The following is a 17,797-nucleotide window of genomic DNA, read 5'->3' on the forward strand; positions in this document are numbered from 1 at the left end:
AACAGGGCAGTTTTAAAACCAGAGACAGTGGACAGACTTGTCTTTCTTGCCTGCAACTTAAAGTAATGGCTTTGCTTGTCCAAATGACAATACTGACCAAATTGAGATTTATTTTTCTCTTGTCCATTTATTTTGTTTGCTTTCTAATTTAAAATACAGTTTGAAACCGTCTGTACACAGTAGGCTATGTGTGCTAGCAGAACTAGACTCCAGTCACGAGTCACGGTGCACATCCACCAAAAAAGCGCCAAAAGATCGAAAATAAACTAGCAGAGCCAGAACTGTTCAACTCCCCTGGAGCCACAGCCAGTAGAGAAGCCGGTTTACTTTCGCTTTTAAATCAGCTACAGCCTGAGAACTGGAGTGTGAGGGGATGTAACACTAAAGATGGCGGCAATGACAAAGAATTGCTGCAAAATAAACATGCATCTGTTGTTTAAAAAAGAAAATAAAAAGAAAAAAACACTTTTTTCCATATCGCCCAGCCCTATTCCCACCTCTACTAATTATGTTAACGTTAGAATGATGTGAAATTGTCAAAATGAGTCATCTGCCAACAAAGATATTGTTACGTTAGGAAACGAATATATTCACAAAATGGATTACTTAACCATTTTTTCATGCATGTGTATTACATGATATGGCCGTAAAATGTTACATTTGGCCAGTAAAAAAATCGACCAAAAACAAAAACACACACACACGAATACACCAAGCACTTCAGGAGCAGATTCACTGATCTCTGCAGAGCTCTCTCAATAATCACAGTTTGATTCCTGGAATGTTTACCAAGTTGGCCTTGACAGAATTACTCCTATGTGTGTGTTTGTATGCGGGCTTCCTGTGTTATACGGGATGACTCTGGTAGATGTGGGGGCTACCCGCCATGCCCTCAGCCCAGATTTGATTCACAACAAGCAGGTCTTTTGTCCCAGTGTTGCCCTCCATCCTCCCACACAGGGCTCATAATGTCCCAGGCAATTTACCAGAGAGAGGGAGGATAGCATGGGGGAGAGAAAGAGTCTTTATCTTTAGTCTCAAGTCCAGCTCACTCACGCATTTCTCTCAGAAATGACAGCAGCTCAAACATACTGATGTAACCGTATGCCCGTTGCTATGCCCACCCACTATGTTTGACATTGAAACACACACATAGGGCGGCATCCACAAATAATGGATTGCGCGGTGCTAATTGCACCCTTACAATTAATTATGAATTGAAAATGGGGGACCCTGATGTAAACAAGACAAATCTTTCTCTGGTCTGCATCCCCTTAACACATTGTGCGCCAAGAACGGCGTAAATCGTTATTGCCCGCCATGTCTTGAACGCCAACAACGGCGTATCACGTGTTTGGGATCAATATAAAAATGTTTCGCCATGGCATTCATAATTCATCCAGCCTCCCTCCGGATCGCAGCCGGACCCTGTTCTGATATTGCAACGCCTCAATACCGCCGCCTGGTGGATGGTCGGGCGAGTTACACTCACGCCAAACCGGAAGTGGCGATCGGTGCATCGAGGAAATTCCTCCGCCAGATATATATTGTTGCGTGGATACACACACTCGAGTGCATTTGGATCACTTTCGAAACGCAATAATCGATATGATTTCGCCGTTTATTGCGCCATACAAACCGGAAATGGATCTAGGCGATCAGCGTCAAATAATTGGGATATTTTTCAGTCTCATCGGCGAATGGTAAGACAGTAACGATATTTTCAGCCCGATTGTGCGTTTCTTTGTTTGCAAACAGTCTGATCAATATATCAACCCATACTAGATAAAGCCGTTACTGACGATAAATTAATTATAGACGACCCCCGTCCCCCCTTTCCTCCATGCATGATGAAGCATAATGTATACCGAATCGATCATATACATTTTAATTTTTTAATATAGCAGCGTGTATAGGAAAGAAACGCCAATCGATAATCTATCATATGCTTCAGGGCCTATAACTAGCGTTTTTGGAATTACAGCAGAAAAACTTAAAAACACTTATATTCAAGACGGTATTAACACAACAATGTATGAATGAAAAAATATAACGTTCCCACATCCGGAACGATAGATAATCGATGTTGAATGGGCCATAGTAATGCAAATATAGCTATAATATTTAAAAAGCTATAGCCCTGCAAAGAAGGTAAACATCTCCATAGGCTTACAGTGCTGGCAGAGAGTGGTATAAGATGGGCACAATGCCCGGCGCCCAATGTGTTAATGTCCACGACACGTGCACAATACATGTTTTCAAACTCTCTTTGGGTGTTTGCAATTCATATATGTCTGTGATATCTTGGTACAGTGGGCAGGTTGTTAGAAAGTGTAGCGCAGTTTCCACCTCTGCTCTGACATGGCTGTTAGCCTAGCCACAGAGCGTCTTTAGAGGAGAGGCTCCGATTGAATCTGGGACACAGACATGCAGCCAATGGGTCACTGGCTCTGTTCATGGTCACGAATGGATTCCAGCTTCATTTATTTACTACAGATGACAAACGTGTTGTTTCTGTTTTTCTTTTTGAAATACTTGCGCCACACGGAACAACTGATCACTACAGCCCAGAATCATATTACTGTAGCCAGTCTCTTGAAACACTACTATCTCCAAACTTCCACTCCTCTAGAAACTTTATTTAGTTATGTGCTTGCGCTGCCGCGGTGTGTTTTCTTTTTAGCGTCGGCTTACTCCTTCCATAGTTTCACATATTTGTAACCCATTTAAATGTATTAAGCTAACGTTAGCCAATCGTCGGACATAACGTTAGCTCCCTAGGCTACAGTGCAAGCGGGCGCAGTCAGGACAGAAGAGTAGCAGATGTGACGTCGGTAAACAAGCCACAAATTAGGCTGTTATGTAAGACCGAAACACACCGCAGAGTGGGTCTTCTCCAAAGCGGGGGACACAGTGAGTGTGGAGCGAAAATAACTGCTAGAATACTCCATCAGCAGCAGAGTAGTTCATTGCTGCTAGATTGTTGGTTTGTTTAATCAGTTGTAAAATACTTTCATTTATTTGTTATTTAAATATATAGATGTGTAGTTGACTATTTTTTTTAATCAGCAGAAGTTAATTGCTGCTAGGGCATACAAAAAATAATGGTTTGGTTCCGGTTGCCAACCGACCCTGCCGATTTAGGTGCGACCCAATTTATTTTATGAGTAAAAATTAAATTAAATAAAATTAAAAAGATAATTTTTTTTTTTTTTTTTTAACAATAAAGTTTCATAAAAATCTTAGTCAAACCTTTAATATTATGGATATTAAACATGTTGTGAACATTTTAATTAAATAAAGAAATTCCCTATCCATAGTCGCCGTGGGAAAAAAATTAATAACAAAATACAATAAAATAAATTCCCTACCTACCTTAACTGACAACCAACAGGAACCAAACAATATTTTCTTTTATGCCTAGAGTGGTTTGTTTACCCTTGTTTTATACTTATTATTTTGTAAAATACAATACCTTTATTTATTTTGTATTTAAATATATAGATGTGTACCTTTGTAAATATTTTTTTTAAATAAACATAACATTTATTTAAAGATGTGTGTGACTGTGTATATGTTGTTCTAAATAAATAATAACTATTTATATAGCACCTTTCATACAGGGGGTTGCAGTTCAAAGTGCTTTACATCAGTAAGATGTAAATAATAATAAAGTAATATATTATTTATGAAATATTAAGTTTGGATTTCTTTTTTTTTTTACAGCTGAGGTAGGTAGATAACATTTTTAGTAGTGGTGGGGGAGAATATCGATACGTAGTAGTATCGCAATACTTTGTGTGGCAATACTGTATCGATACAGGGACGCCAAGTATCGATATTTAATTATTTATTTATATATATATAAAAAAAATATGAATTATGAATAGTGATTTAAGAGAAGTTAATTCTATGTTATGACTTTGAACTAGGGATGCACGATAATTATCGGGCCGATACCAGCTATTATGACGTCATCCCGATAAAATTATTGATAGCTCCGATAATTAAAAAAATAATTATTTTTTTTACTTTTTTTTTTTCACGTCAACGTTCACACGCACAATATATGCTTACTTAGGATTTTACTTGAGTCAACAACAAAGCAGTCGGGGCAATGGCAAGCCGAAAACGGTCGAAAATGTGAAGTTTGGATATTTTTTGTTTTACAGCTGAGGTAGGTTGATTTTTTAGAGACTAAAGTACCGAAAAAAGGTACCGTTGGGTACCGGTATCGATTCACAGGTACCGGTACCCATCCCTACTGACAAAGCACAATACCTGTTGGTTTTTAGTTCACTCATTGTTCAGGGAAACACATTGTTAATGACATTGACAGATTGTGAATTTTGTGATTGACTCAAATTATATTTATTTGGAAAAATAAATAGTCACTTTATTTGAAGAGTCAAAACTGTTCTCTTGGCTTTGTTTTGTTCATAGTAGTAATGCTCATGTCATGATAAATCTGGTTAGGTCAAAACTACAGGAATATACATTAAAAGAAAATATATTATAATACAATAAATATATATATCGGTTATCGGTATCGACCTTGAGGAGCAGAAAGTTATCGGTATCGATATCAAAATCAATAGTGTGCACCCCTACTTTGAACGTCTGCCATTTTCACCGCAAAAGGCACATACAATTAACAATATGACGCGCCGATCGATCATGAATATGCAAATCGACAAATATGCAAATATATATATTACTTTTTTAACCGGCCACAATGGCAATCAAGATGTATATTAGCAAGCCAATTTAAATTCTAGACGGCCATTGGCCTAACAAACACCCTGATGCGTGTGTGTGCATTTTCATTCAGCGATGCTCAATTCTACTAAGGTTACAAAGGCCTGGAGACACCTGGTGCAACACCCAATGTTAACAAAAGTAAAGCAAAAGTTGTCACCTAGGCTCACAGACGGTGTGTTTTGGCGTCCCAATCTCACACGTGACACGGCCTTATGGGAAACGCAGCAAAGCCAACCATGACAAGTAGAGCTGTGAATCTTCACTCGCATCACGATTTGATTACGATTCAGCTGTCCACGATTCGATTCGACGATGCATCTCAATAATATATTTCATCCCCAATTTTATAATCTATATTACTGCACATGTATACTTTATCAATTAATACAAGCAGTCAGATAAATTAACTTTTATTTAGAAAGTTCTTAAATCAGAATGTCAAAATAAATGTCTTTACTAGTGTTGCATAATACAGATACTAGAAAGGTATCTCGATATCCATTATCCAGCTGTTAAAAACGGTTAAATACTCTATTTTATTAGTATCAATACTTTTAGAATAGCCTGATGCTGTATTTTCTGAGTTGAGTGAATGCATGACCAGAGCACTAGCTTTAATAATATATTTGTAGGGCGCTTTATAGTTGGAGCAAATCCCAAAGCACTACATTGTAAAATAACATAAAAGCTAGCAAGAGTAAAAAAAATTGTTATTTAAAATGTAAAAAAGAATTGGAGATAGAGATAGATAGATAAAAGGACAACCAATACAACAAACAAACGATGAAGGTCAGCACTGAAGTTTAAAAAAGTTTCAATGAATAAATAAATGGTGAGCACTATTGCACAGTGTTAAGTCGAAAAAATCAATTGCTATATAAAAGTACAGTATACAAATTTTAAATGAATTGCACATGAATAGCATAAATCGATTATGTTCCGTCACTGCGTCGATTCCGTCGATGCAGAATTGTCCACGTCCGCATCGCGATGCATCTTAGAATCGAGAGATTTCCACAGCCCTAATGACAAGATGGTGATACCATGTCAGACTGGCTGGATTTTAGATTTCATGACAGGCAACATGTTGTGCTCACATGGGGGGGGGGGGGGGGGGTGTACAAGGGCTTGTTGTGTGTATGTGAGAGAGAGACAGAAAGATGGTCAAAAGAGCGAAAGAGACCGATAGAGATGCAGAGTGAGGGCTAGAAGACAGACGTGGCTGAAGTCAGCAGGTTAAAAGGTCAGACCCCAGAAGGTCAGTGTTGTACTAGTCTGGCGGAACAGGAACTCTCTCCCCAACTCAAACATGGCTCCACATAACAGTCACTCGTTGTAGCTGAGGGAAGGCTTTGTCCAGCCACACACAGCAACCAAACGGCCACATCTACCACGTCATAAAACAGCACAAAAGGAGAAGGTTGAGAATGCCACCGTGGACGATGGATTCCAAAAAATCACCAATTCCACTGTTCCTCTCTGAATAAGCCAAACTGGTTAAAACTGATGAATGGTTCATTACCTGCTAAATCCAAACTTACCAGCCAATGCCAACATTTGGCAGCATATGATATGGCTGGTGTTAATTTCCCACCCTGGAGCCGAGAGAGGAGTGTGAAAGGAGGTTGAGAAAGGGACAGATCAATGACCAAGTGAGAAAGGTAAACAACAATGGGAAAGGAAGAGACAACCAACAGCCTAAGCCCAACAGGTGCACTGATACTAATGCCAGCATTGGAAATCAGCCCAATACCAGACCAGACTCATACTCCGAGTGAAGGCCACCAATAGCAAGAACCAGGTACTAGCCAATGGTATATATATTATATTATGAACAAAAGTATCAGTGACATTCAAAAATTCCTTCAACTACTCAAAATGAAGTAGGCCTACTCGTACTTGGCCAGTAAAGAAAACATTGCTGTACACTTCTTGCTTTTAATTCATTTTATAGGGGTGGAAAGCATTGAGTTATTCAATGTTGATGCTTGGGGTCACGATTCGATAAAAAAATCTAGGGCTGTACGACCAGACTCAGAATTTTCTTAGTCGAATCGGATTTGGCAGGTCAATGCGACGATTTGTTTTATATCTAAACAAATTTAAATAAATTAAATTAAATATATTGAAGTCTATTCATAAGATGTTCTGGCTAAATACATTGGCATGCATTTCAGTGCTAGCATACGTTAACATAGTCAAGTGCAACAGAGACATATGACTTTATTTGAGCATTTAAAATCAATAAATCTGTTAAGACAACTGCATATGATGCCAGATGGCTGCCAGAATTGCCGACAATGCAATGTTGGATATATAGTTCAATGCAAAAATTAGGGCCCTATGAAATCCGTTTTATCTTTTCCTGTTTTCGGATTTGAAATGTTCCTGTTTTTCCGTGTTAATATCTCAATTCCGTGAAATCCTCCGCAACTCCACGATTGCGGATTCCAGAGGGCCCTAAGTTAAATCTACTCTACAATTAAAAGTGGAAGCTGCTCTGTACTGCAAAGTCTGTGCACACTTTAAAGGAAAACTCCAACATTTTGGGAAATTAGCTTATTTAACATCTTCCCTGGAGTTAGACAAGAAGATACTAGGGCTGTCTTAAATACTTCGAAGCTTCGTTCGATGGCACAAGCTTCGAACATAAAAAAATAAATCGAAGTTTAAAAAAAAATGTGTGTGTGTGTGTGCGTGTGCATGGGGCCATTGGGTGGGGCCGGGGGACAAATACACTGGAGGAAAGTAACCCAGCTCAGCACTGCCCAAATTATATCATCACTATTGCCTGTTTGAAGGATATCATCCTCAAACACATATACACCACCTACACGCCTATTCTCAGTCCTTGCCCCACAATGGTGGAATGAACTACCCACCCCAGTTAGGACAGCCGAATCCCGTCCAATCTTTCGCCGTCGACTAAAGACGCACTTCTTCAACCATTATCTGAATTTTATTTTTTTATTTAAAAAATAAAATCTAACCCTAACTAACCTTACTGTCACTTGTCCTAATAAACTAACCTACACTGTAGCACTCAACACTTTGATGAACATTGTTGCTCAGCTGATAAGAGTTGTATCCTTCCTGATGACCCGTCGTACAGAACTTGTAAGTTGCTTTGGATAAAAGCGTCAGCTAAATGACGTAAATGTGAATGTAAATGCCTTGTAGAATTCCACACATAAGAAAGAAAGATACTGGGATGAATAAACAAAATAGGAAATAAAATGTAGAAATGCATGCAATACATAAATAAATATGAATCTCCATATATGAAATAGAACGTTTAGATAAGGTGCTACTGAGATGTTTGTGAGTTTTTTGTTTTTTTGTGGAAGTAGCCCTTCTTAAAAATGCATGAACATTCACTGATAATTGGTCTGTAGTGGAGTCTACAAGGTCTACATTGCCGGACAATGTAGAATCCGGACCTTGTAGACTGACATAATTCGGTCTTCTGTGCATAGTTTAGTCTACACAGGCCATATTTCAAATAATCTAAATCTTACTTCATTCATGGGCGGCTACGTGGCGTAGTGGGCAAGGCACTCGCCACGAAATGCTGGAGACGCTGGGCTCGTCAGTTCGAGCCCAGCGCTCCACATTTGCTTTCAGTTTAGCTGGTCGTCCGTACTAATACACATTGGCCGTATTAGGGGGTGGGAAACTGATGGGTGGGGATCGGGCGTTGTGGACAGCGACTCCTACAGTTCGGTTGGTACGCCTGCGCAGTAGAATCAGGAAGTGTCGGGGGCAGCGTGAGCCTCCCACGCGTTACTCCTCGCCACTGAGAGATCGAGCTGCGCAGGTGAAAAGATGCGACTGCTGTTACCTCAAGTACCGGAGGGGACTTGTGCTATGTATGACTTAGTCCACATTGCAGCCGACTTGTGGGAGGCAAGAAACAGCGTCCGTGACAGGGGAGGGTTGAATTGGATGATACGAAATTGGGATGGGAGAAAATATAGAAAAATGGGAGAAAAAGTGGACCAAAAAAAAAATCTTACTTCATTCATCTTAACACTTTGACTGCCGGAAAACGCTTAAAAGCGTCATTCCCGGCCATGCTCAAGTTAAAAAATCTGCGATCGGATTCATATTTCCCCTCCGCTGGCCTGAGATCCACCAGGAGGACCCACTGAGCTCTCTGGCGGTTCAGGAGCGCCATCTGGTGGCCGATCGGCGCAATCGCCAAACAGGAAGTGCTATGGAGGTTGTGCTGGTCGGCCGTATTACTTCCGGGCACTCTGTTTGGCTACCGGGACTCGATCTCGACACAATACATAGCGATCGATTGCCAATAACTCGATAAACAACATGATTTGGACATATATACTATTATACAAGCTGGAAATGGACCCGATATTTCTACATACCATAATAGGTAAATGACTGTTCCACGCTCATCGCCCAACGGCGCGAGGATACGGTAAGATTCAGCGTTATTTTTGATCGTATTCCATATAAACTGTTATGATGAACATATCACCCACACTAGATGAATGATATAACGCTGCCCACGGAATTATAAGCGATCCCCCGCCCATCCGGTCATCATCAGATCATACGTAGATCATTCTAGAAGTACGTCCAATTGAAATTTTTTATATCGCCCCGATTGCCATCAAACTGTATTTCATCATCAATATAATGCATTTGGGGCTATATATCACGTTCTGGAGAAAGCTGCAGAAAGAGATGAAAACATACTTATACATTAGACCATACTTTACTATGAATATGTGAATGAAAAAGTTTAACGTTGCTACACAATGAACAATACATATAGGACTTTGAATGGGCCCTAATAATGACAATGTAGCAATAGAATTTAAAAAGTTATAGCCCTGCAAAGAAGGGAAATTTCTCCATAGACAAATAGCGCTGGCAATCCACAGTCATTTTCCGGATTTCTGGCCGGCACCCATTAGTGTTAAACATTCTTGATTTGGGGGATTGGTAGTTCGCATGAAATCTGAAGTTGTTCAAACGACAACAGCGATCCACCCTGAATTAAATCACACAGACGCGTCACAGTCACAAAAGGGGCTACTTAATTCATTAATCCAATCCACTTTATTTATAGAGCACATTTAAAAACAACAAAGTTTACCAAAGTGCTGTACAAGTCCCACAACATAAGATTAAAAAAAAAAAAAAAAAAAAAAAAAAAAAATTATTCGAAGCTTCGAATTAAAATCGAAGCTCGGCCCCGAAGCTTCGATTGCCAAAAAAAATTCGAAGGTCAGCCCTAGAAGATACATACCTTTTTTGTCTCTGTGCATGCATTAGGCTTAGGGAACAGTCGCTCCGTTAGCATAGCTTAGCTTCATCACTGGAAGTGAGGCGGGGCCGGAGCCTGGCGTTCCCTTACAGTGTATAGTTTGATTGATTGATTGATAAGTTTATTAACAGATTGCAGAATACACTCCAAATACAACTCCAAAACGTTCATGTAAACATGTTGTGACCTGTGTATTCACCACGTGGAGAAATAAAAAATAATTGAATTAGACAATTACGTTTTATAAGCAAATATACTCAGATTTTTTTTTTTGCTGAACCACTCCTCTCGGGGCGCAGTCAGTGATTTCAACGTGACGCCGTGTTTGTTTACATTCTCATTCATTCAAAGGATCTGAACCGATTGAAGTTTATGGATACCATGACTTGAAATCCTCTTACCTTGACGATTAAAAGCCTCCCCAATTTAGAAAACAGTAATCCAATGGCTGGTGTTGATATACCGGACGCTCTGAGCTAACCGGAGCTAACACAGATCAGGATCGTAAAGCATATATAATGACTTCCTGTCTGGGGTTGTCAAAATAAAAGTGCAACGTTTATAGCAGCGGAAACCGTTTATTTTGTACATTATCTAACGTTAACACAAACCTAAACTAACTTTAGGTTAGTTGTAACGTTAGCGCCGGTGTTGCCGTTCAACGCATGGCGGGCAAAAACGCCGTAAGTCGTTCTTGGTGACCAATGTGTTAAATGGGAACTATCTTACTATTTCTTTCACTATTTGGGCAACTGTACACAATTCCTCTAGTCTATGGAACATGTCTGTAAGGTTTTTTCAAAAGAATTCATTGTTTTGTATTTCTAATCAAGTACTGTAGAGCAGCAGTTTCTGCCCTTCAATATTCCAAGCTGTTTTTGGCTGGGCTCTGCCCATACTCGCAATGTGCTTTGAGTGACAGTCACCCACTGCACTGCAATGCACTGGCAGATACCTTTTGGGGAAGAGAGATAGAGAGGAACTAATTAATTTCCCCCAGGGGGGGGGGGCATAATCCCACAGGACAATGCATTGGTAACTTGTTTCAAATGACAATATATTATTGCACGGATCGGAATACGTGTGAGAGCTAGGGCTGAGCCCAAACGTTCGAACCCTCGTTCGTTATGTTGGCATTCGAATTCTAAATCAACATTCAAATTCTTTATTTTTACAAAAAAAATTACAAATTTAAATATTTTTTTCTATTCATTCTGTTTAAACCAATGGTGTTTTTCTTCACAGTTGCAGATAAAGATTAGGCTACACTAATATTATAAAAAAACTGATGAGTTATATTCATTAAAGAAAGTTGATTTAATTGATTTAGTTGGGCTGGGGCTTCTCCCTGGGCTGGGTCTGGGGCTGGAAAGTTGATTTAATAATAATAATAATAAAAAAAAAAAAAAAAAAAAAAACTAATTTAAATCAGATTCATCACTTTATTCAAATTGAGGTTTGAGGATATAAAATGTAAAAATGTTTAAAGATATAAAAAGAATAAAAAATTAAATGTTTTTTTTTTTTTTTTTTAATTAAAAACAAAGGTTCGAACATCCGTTCGAAAAACCGTGACGAAGTTCGAATCCCAAAAAAAGGCTTCGGGACAGCCTTAGTGGGAGCGTGCGCTATGATATTTTGCAACAGGTTGACGGTGATACAAGCGAGTGCTGATACTACGAGAGAGAGAACGAGCAGGCAAGAGAGAGACAGAGAGCGAGAGAGCCTCCTCCCAGGACCCAGTCCCATTACCTTCCCACCCGTTTTATATAGTTCTCTGGTTGATTCACGATGTGTGTGTGTGTGTGTGTATGTGTGAACAGCTGAAGGTCTCTGCTAAATAACCGCTTCCACATTATTTCCACTCGCTGCTCATATAAACGTATCACAGTTGATTGTGGGTGGGCGGTGGCAGATCAGTGCCTATTCACGTCAGTGAGCGAGTCAAATCAGAATGGCTTGGTTCAGCGGGGGAGGATTTTGTCTCATCTGAACTGGAGGAATGCGCAATTTTTTTTATTTGAGACCTAGACAGTGTTGGTACAACCCCACATTGCTAGAAAACAATGCAAACCCCTGGAAAAGGCCATTTATAAGATAGTTCCCCTTTAAAAGATTAAAAATAGAATAAAAAGGTATTTTTTGTCCTTTTCGACAAGGAATGAGGTGAATAGACTGAAAACTTTATATTAGATAAAACTAATGATGTATATATTCATTGCAGATGGTTAATCTTTCAAAATCGTCCTAAATCATTCATTCGAATTAATAGATAAAGTTTAAAATCGATTAATCGCCCAGCCCTATAACGTGATTGACTGTTTTGTCATGCTGAATAAACGTTCAGAGTTCTCTTTCAACACACCGCCTCAGTCTTCCATCCTTCGGACTACACACCACAAATTTAGTGACTGCTCACAGTGCTCAGTGACACTCGTTCACCTTTTCCTGAGTAATTTTACCCCGCTGTGCTAGCGTGAAAGTATTTTTCTGAGGTGCGCGAAAACCACTAGCTGCAGCCTCAGTCTGATTGTCAATCATCATCTAAAATGGATGAAATGGGAGAATATTTATACAGTGAAAGCATTCGTTTTTCATTTAGGTTTTCCTTGTCAAGGAATCAAATAGTCTGCTATGGCTGCATGCGTGGCACTAACGTTATTGTTTTAAAATGCCCAACTGTCAGAAAAACAGGGCATCGATAAGAGGAATCGATAGTCACGGAGGCATGCGATTCCAGGAATCTGACTATTAGGAACCGGTTCCTGTTACGAACTCGATTCAATTAGGAACTCTATTACCATCCCTACAGATATGATGTAACAGTATCATAGATGAAATGTCTTGCAATATATTGATTGATTATTGCAGATATCGCGTATCGTCATATCATTACCAAGGGCCAAATATCGTATTGTGAGTTACTTGTATCCTCCCACCCCTAGTTGGTGATGGTTGAATTGAGCTGTGTTCAACAGAATGAGATGAGGTGATTGTTTTGGCTGGGGCCCCTGGTGTTGGGAAGCCCTCACACCGACAAGCCTAGTCATGCTGCTGTTGGCATGCAATCTACCTTCATATCTCCAACAACAGAACTCTTAATATCAGAAGCTAAGAAACAGAAAGACTGGCTAAGCCATATAGTGTAAATTAAATTCACTTTCCAATTTAAAGTTAGGCTACTGTGATAAGTAGAGGTACACCAAATACGGACAACAGTATAGGGTAATGGCCCGATACAAGGCTAAATACAATTTAAGTTCGCAAAATACCAAGCACTACCTGTGTAGTACGAGCACAATCTTATCTAACCTAGGGTTGGGCAGACGGCTGACAACCATCAACTACTGAGCCCAACATTATGGTGTATATTTAGTTACATCACTATGACTAGTATTTAAAATATTTTTCATAATCTACTTAATGAGGTAGCCTTTAGGCTATAGGGAGGGAAAGTAAGGAAAGACCTGGTGAGAAGGTGAGGACAGGCTGTGAATGGGCTCAAATGTGCAGTGTAAAGACTACCTTTAACGGAGTAGCCCATAATACTGTACACAACCCTCCCGACCCAACCCCAACAACATTAGCATGCAATGTTTCACTGTGGACATCGTCATATGACAATTCGGTAGACATCACCCAACCATAATCTATGTCCAACACTTACATCAGAAAATAGAAGTAGGAGGTGGGCTTTTGATTAGATTAACACTTTTGTGTCCCCTTTGTATTAGGCAAACTGTATTAAGAGTGCTTTCCTGCAAAAATTCAGAGTATGAAGTCAAAAACATTTTAATATCAAGCAAATTACTAATTTTGACACTCCATACTGGTGAGTACTCAAAAACAAAGTACTTCTACTTGGTCAGAAAAAAAGGTGGTATCCATGCACCAAAAGGGTCAGTTCACCCTCAATTCTAAATAACCCGAGTACTTGAGTGATTGTACTTCGTTACAATACTTAAGTACTGTTTTGGGGGATTTGTACTTTACTTGAGTATTATTAGGTTTGTATACTTTGTACTTTTACTCCATTACATTTCAGAGAAGAAATATATACTTTTTACTCCTTACATTTAAAATGCAGACCTACAAAGTACAAATCTCGCAGGTCCAACCATTTTAATTAGTATTTTTGAATTGTTTATCTGGCCAAAATAACGTTATTAATCCTGCGACCGCAGGTAAACAGCCAATCAAATCCCCATCAATGGAAAATGAACCCGCCCATACCCATGCTGATTGGTCCTTGTGCAAGACTAGAAAGCGGGGATCTTTGATTAAACACCTGCTATCAGAAGAATAGAGTCAGGGGGCGGCTAGGTGGCACAGTGGGCAAGGCGTTCGCCACCAACGCAGGATATGCTGGGTTCGAGCCCAGCTCTCGGCGTTGCTACCAGCTTGGCTGGTCGTTCATACTAATACAATTGGCAGTATTAGGGGGTGGGAAGCTGGTGGGTGGGGATCGGACGTTGTGGACAGCGACTCCTACAGGTCGGTTGGTGCGCCTGCGCAGTAGAATCAGGAAGCGACAGGGCCGGCGTGTCCCTCCCACGCAGACCCTCGCCGCTGAGAGATCGCGCTGTGCAGGTGAAAAGATGCGACGGCTGCCTCCTCGAGTACCGGAGGGGACACGTGATGCAAGGCTTCGTCCACATTGCAGCCGGCTTGTGGGAGGCATGGCCTAACAGCGTTCGAGACAGGGGAGGGTAGAATTGGACAATGCGAAATTGGGGAGAAAAAGTAGATAAAAAAAAAAGAATAGAGTCAGAGTGACAAGCCATAGAAGATGGCCACAATGAGTGATGAAGAGGACGAAACGTCGGCGATGGCGTGGATGGACAAGACGAGCATCCATGGGCAGGCCCTATCTACATAAAAAAATACATAGTTCAAGGACTCCAACCTTATAGTGTTGTTGAGTTGCCATCATTCAACACCCCCACCCACCCCTCCTACCAAACCCCCCCCCACCACCTCCAATGTACAGCCCCGCCCCCTCAACCCCACCCCACCTACCCAACCTCCTCCAATGTACAGTTTCTACGTCAAATACTCTCTTTTCTGGACTCTTTTTGTATCACAAACAGTACTGTATTTGCAAATCTGGCATGTCATAAATGTATAGATGTAGCAGTACTGTCTATCTGTATGTCGTGCATGTCATATATAATTATGTCCTGATGAATTGAAAATGGGGGAGTGGGGGGACCCTGATGTAAATAAGATGAAAGTCTTTCTCTGGTCTGCATCCCCTTAACAATTGTGTATTGAGCTGTATTGTACCCATTCTGCAATCTGTTAATAAAGTTTTCAATCAATCAATCAGTTAACTGCAGTTGTATTATCATTATTTAACCCTGACTTTAAGTTAGCCTGCTTCCTTCCTAAATACGTTGCACATGTCTAGTTAGTTAGCATCAACACAGCTAAGATAGCTGCTTTAGCCTGCTAACGTTAACGCTACTGTAAATATAACTTTATGTTAGCTGGTTACAAACGTTACCTAATGGCTAATGACAACTCCTATCGTTACGCAGTGAAATGTCTCCACCCGTTAAACATGGCAACAAAGCCAGACATGTTACGCCAGACTTGCTGTATGTATGCATAACTTACAAACAAACGTTCGCTAACTAGCTAGCTTGGTAAAGGTGGCAAATAAGTTGAGCGTTAGCTAACGTTTCACATCACGTTAGACATGTACTACATGCTATTTGGCAGCGTTGTCTGTCAGTCAGTACATCGAAAGAGTAGCTAGCTAAATAATCGCCAACGTTGTATGTTTCTGGTCAACTTACCCAAAGTATGTTTTCTCTGAACTCTCGTCGGTGTCCGTTTATCTCGGTGTATGTTTGATATTATTCTTCTCAGCACATCTCGTTCTGCCAGTGCGCCTGCGCTGCTGCCACAGTGCTCGAGTCAGTGGTGGTGCGTCACTGTGACACGCTCGAGGAGCTGCTGATGTGGGTTTCACTCCATCTAGCGTTCAAAATGCGTATGTACTGCATTCTTCATTGCATAAAGGGAGTCGGTAGGGTATATCTGCAGGGCCGCAAGCCCAACGTCTGGGCGGGGCTTCGGGGCTTGTACTCTGTGTGAGGCGGAGCTTCGGGGCTTGTACTCTGTGTGACTGTGCGTGGGCGGGGTGTCGGGGCTTGTACCATAGATATCTATATATATATCTATGGCTTGTACTCTGTGTTGTTTCGAGTAGGGTCGAGCTGCAGACTCGGAGCCTCGAGTACATTGGAGGTGGTTCAGGTTTTACAGGAAACAACACAGAGTACAAGCCCCGACGCCCCGCCCACGCACAGTCACACAGAGTACAAGCCCCGCCTCACACAGAGTACAAGCCCCGAAGCCCCGCCCAGACGTTGGACTTGTGGCTCTGCAGATTTATGCTATTGCATAAAGGTCCTGTACCGAGAGTAGGATATTTCTGCAGTGCCGCAGCCCGGGGCCTGTACTGTGCGTCGGGGCCTGTACTGTGTGTCGGGGCCTGTACTGTGCGGTGCACTACTACGCATGCGAGAAACAAAGTAACATAGAACACTAGAAGAAACATAAAGTAACATACGGAAAGCGGCACAGTGGTGTAGTGGTTAACTGTCGCCTCACAGCAAGAAGGTCCATGGTTCGATTCCCGCTTGGGCAATGGGCACCAGGTTTCCATGATGCCAGTTACCCAGGTGGGGCATCTCCCAGGCCTTTCTGTGTGGAGTTTGTGTTGTGAGGGCTGCTTTTGAGCAGGTACCTCAGCCTGTTGGCTCCCCCCTGAGGACGCGTGGCGCGTTGACACGACCCCGAGACGTTCACGTCTCACGGCTGGTGCTAATGAACAATTAGAGAATGCTGCCTCTTCCCGGACTATAAACACCTGACCAGCCCCAGCAGTCGATGTGAGTTCGTTCTGTAGGAACAGTTGCGCCTTAATTATTTCCTTTTGACATTTCTGTCTGAATGAATGAATGAATGAATGAATGAATGAATGAAAACTTTATTAACAGATTGCAGAATGGGTACAGTACAGTACAGCTCAATACATACAATTGTTAAGGGGATGCAGACCAGAGAAAGACTTTCGTCTTGTTTACATCAGGGTCCCCCATTTTCAATTCATCGTAACATACATGACATACAGATAGACAGTACTGCTCCATCTATACATTTATGACATACCAGATTTGCAATTACAGTACTGTTTGTGATACAAAAAGAGTCCAGAAAGAAAAGAGTATATACATTAGGCGTGGAAACTGTACATTGGATTGGGTAGGTGGGGGTGGGGGGGGGGACTGTACATTGGAGGTGGTTGGGTGGGTGGGGGGGGACTGTACATTGGAGGTGGTTGGGTGGGTGGGGGGGGGGGGGTTGGTTAGGAGTGGGGGGGGGGGTTGGGTAGGAGTGGGGGGGGGGGGGGGGTTGGGTAGGAGGGGTGGGTGGGGGGGTTGGGTAGGAGGGGTGGGTGGGGGACACTGTACAACTGTACAAACAACACTGTACATTGGATTATTGACAAGACCATACTTGGTGATTTACTGTACATTGGAGGGGGTTGTGTTCGGACATTTACAGGGGCCAGTTTCGGGTTGCAGTCTCCCTTAGGTGTTTTTTGAAAGTGTTTTTGAAAGTGGGTAGTGATTCACATTCCTTTACAGCTTTGGGTAGGGCGTTCCACATTGATGTGGCATAATTGCGAAACGTGTTTAGTCCCTTGTTTGAGCCAAATCTGGGTTTAAC

At 41.3% G+C, this 17,797-nt stretch overlaps 1 protein-coding gene across 7 annotated transcripts in view; it reads right to left on the reverse strand.

Moving 5' to 3' along the window:
* LOC311234327 (pleckstrin homology domain-containing family A member 1-like) overlaps window positions 1–15,944 on the reverse strand; it is a 49,585-nt gene extending 33,641 nt beyond the window's left edge. For all 7 annotated transcript variants that reach the window (XM_084321467.1, XM_084321466.1, XM_084321469.1 and 4 more), the window contains exon 1: window positions 15,856–15,944. The gene's annotated coding sequence lies outside the window, so the exon portion shown is untranslated. The remainder of the gene's footprint in view (window positions 1–15,855) is intronic.
* Between the last annotated feature and the right edge of the window lie 1,853 nt (window positions 15,945–17,797).

The sequence above is a fragment of the Notolepis coatsorum genome, assembly GCF_963971535.1.
Source record: "Notolepis coatsorum genome assembly, chromosome: 9".
NCBI lineage: Eukaryota > Metazoa > Chordata > Actinopteri > Aulopiformes > Paralepididae > Notolepis > Notolepis coatsorum.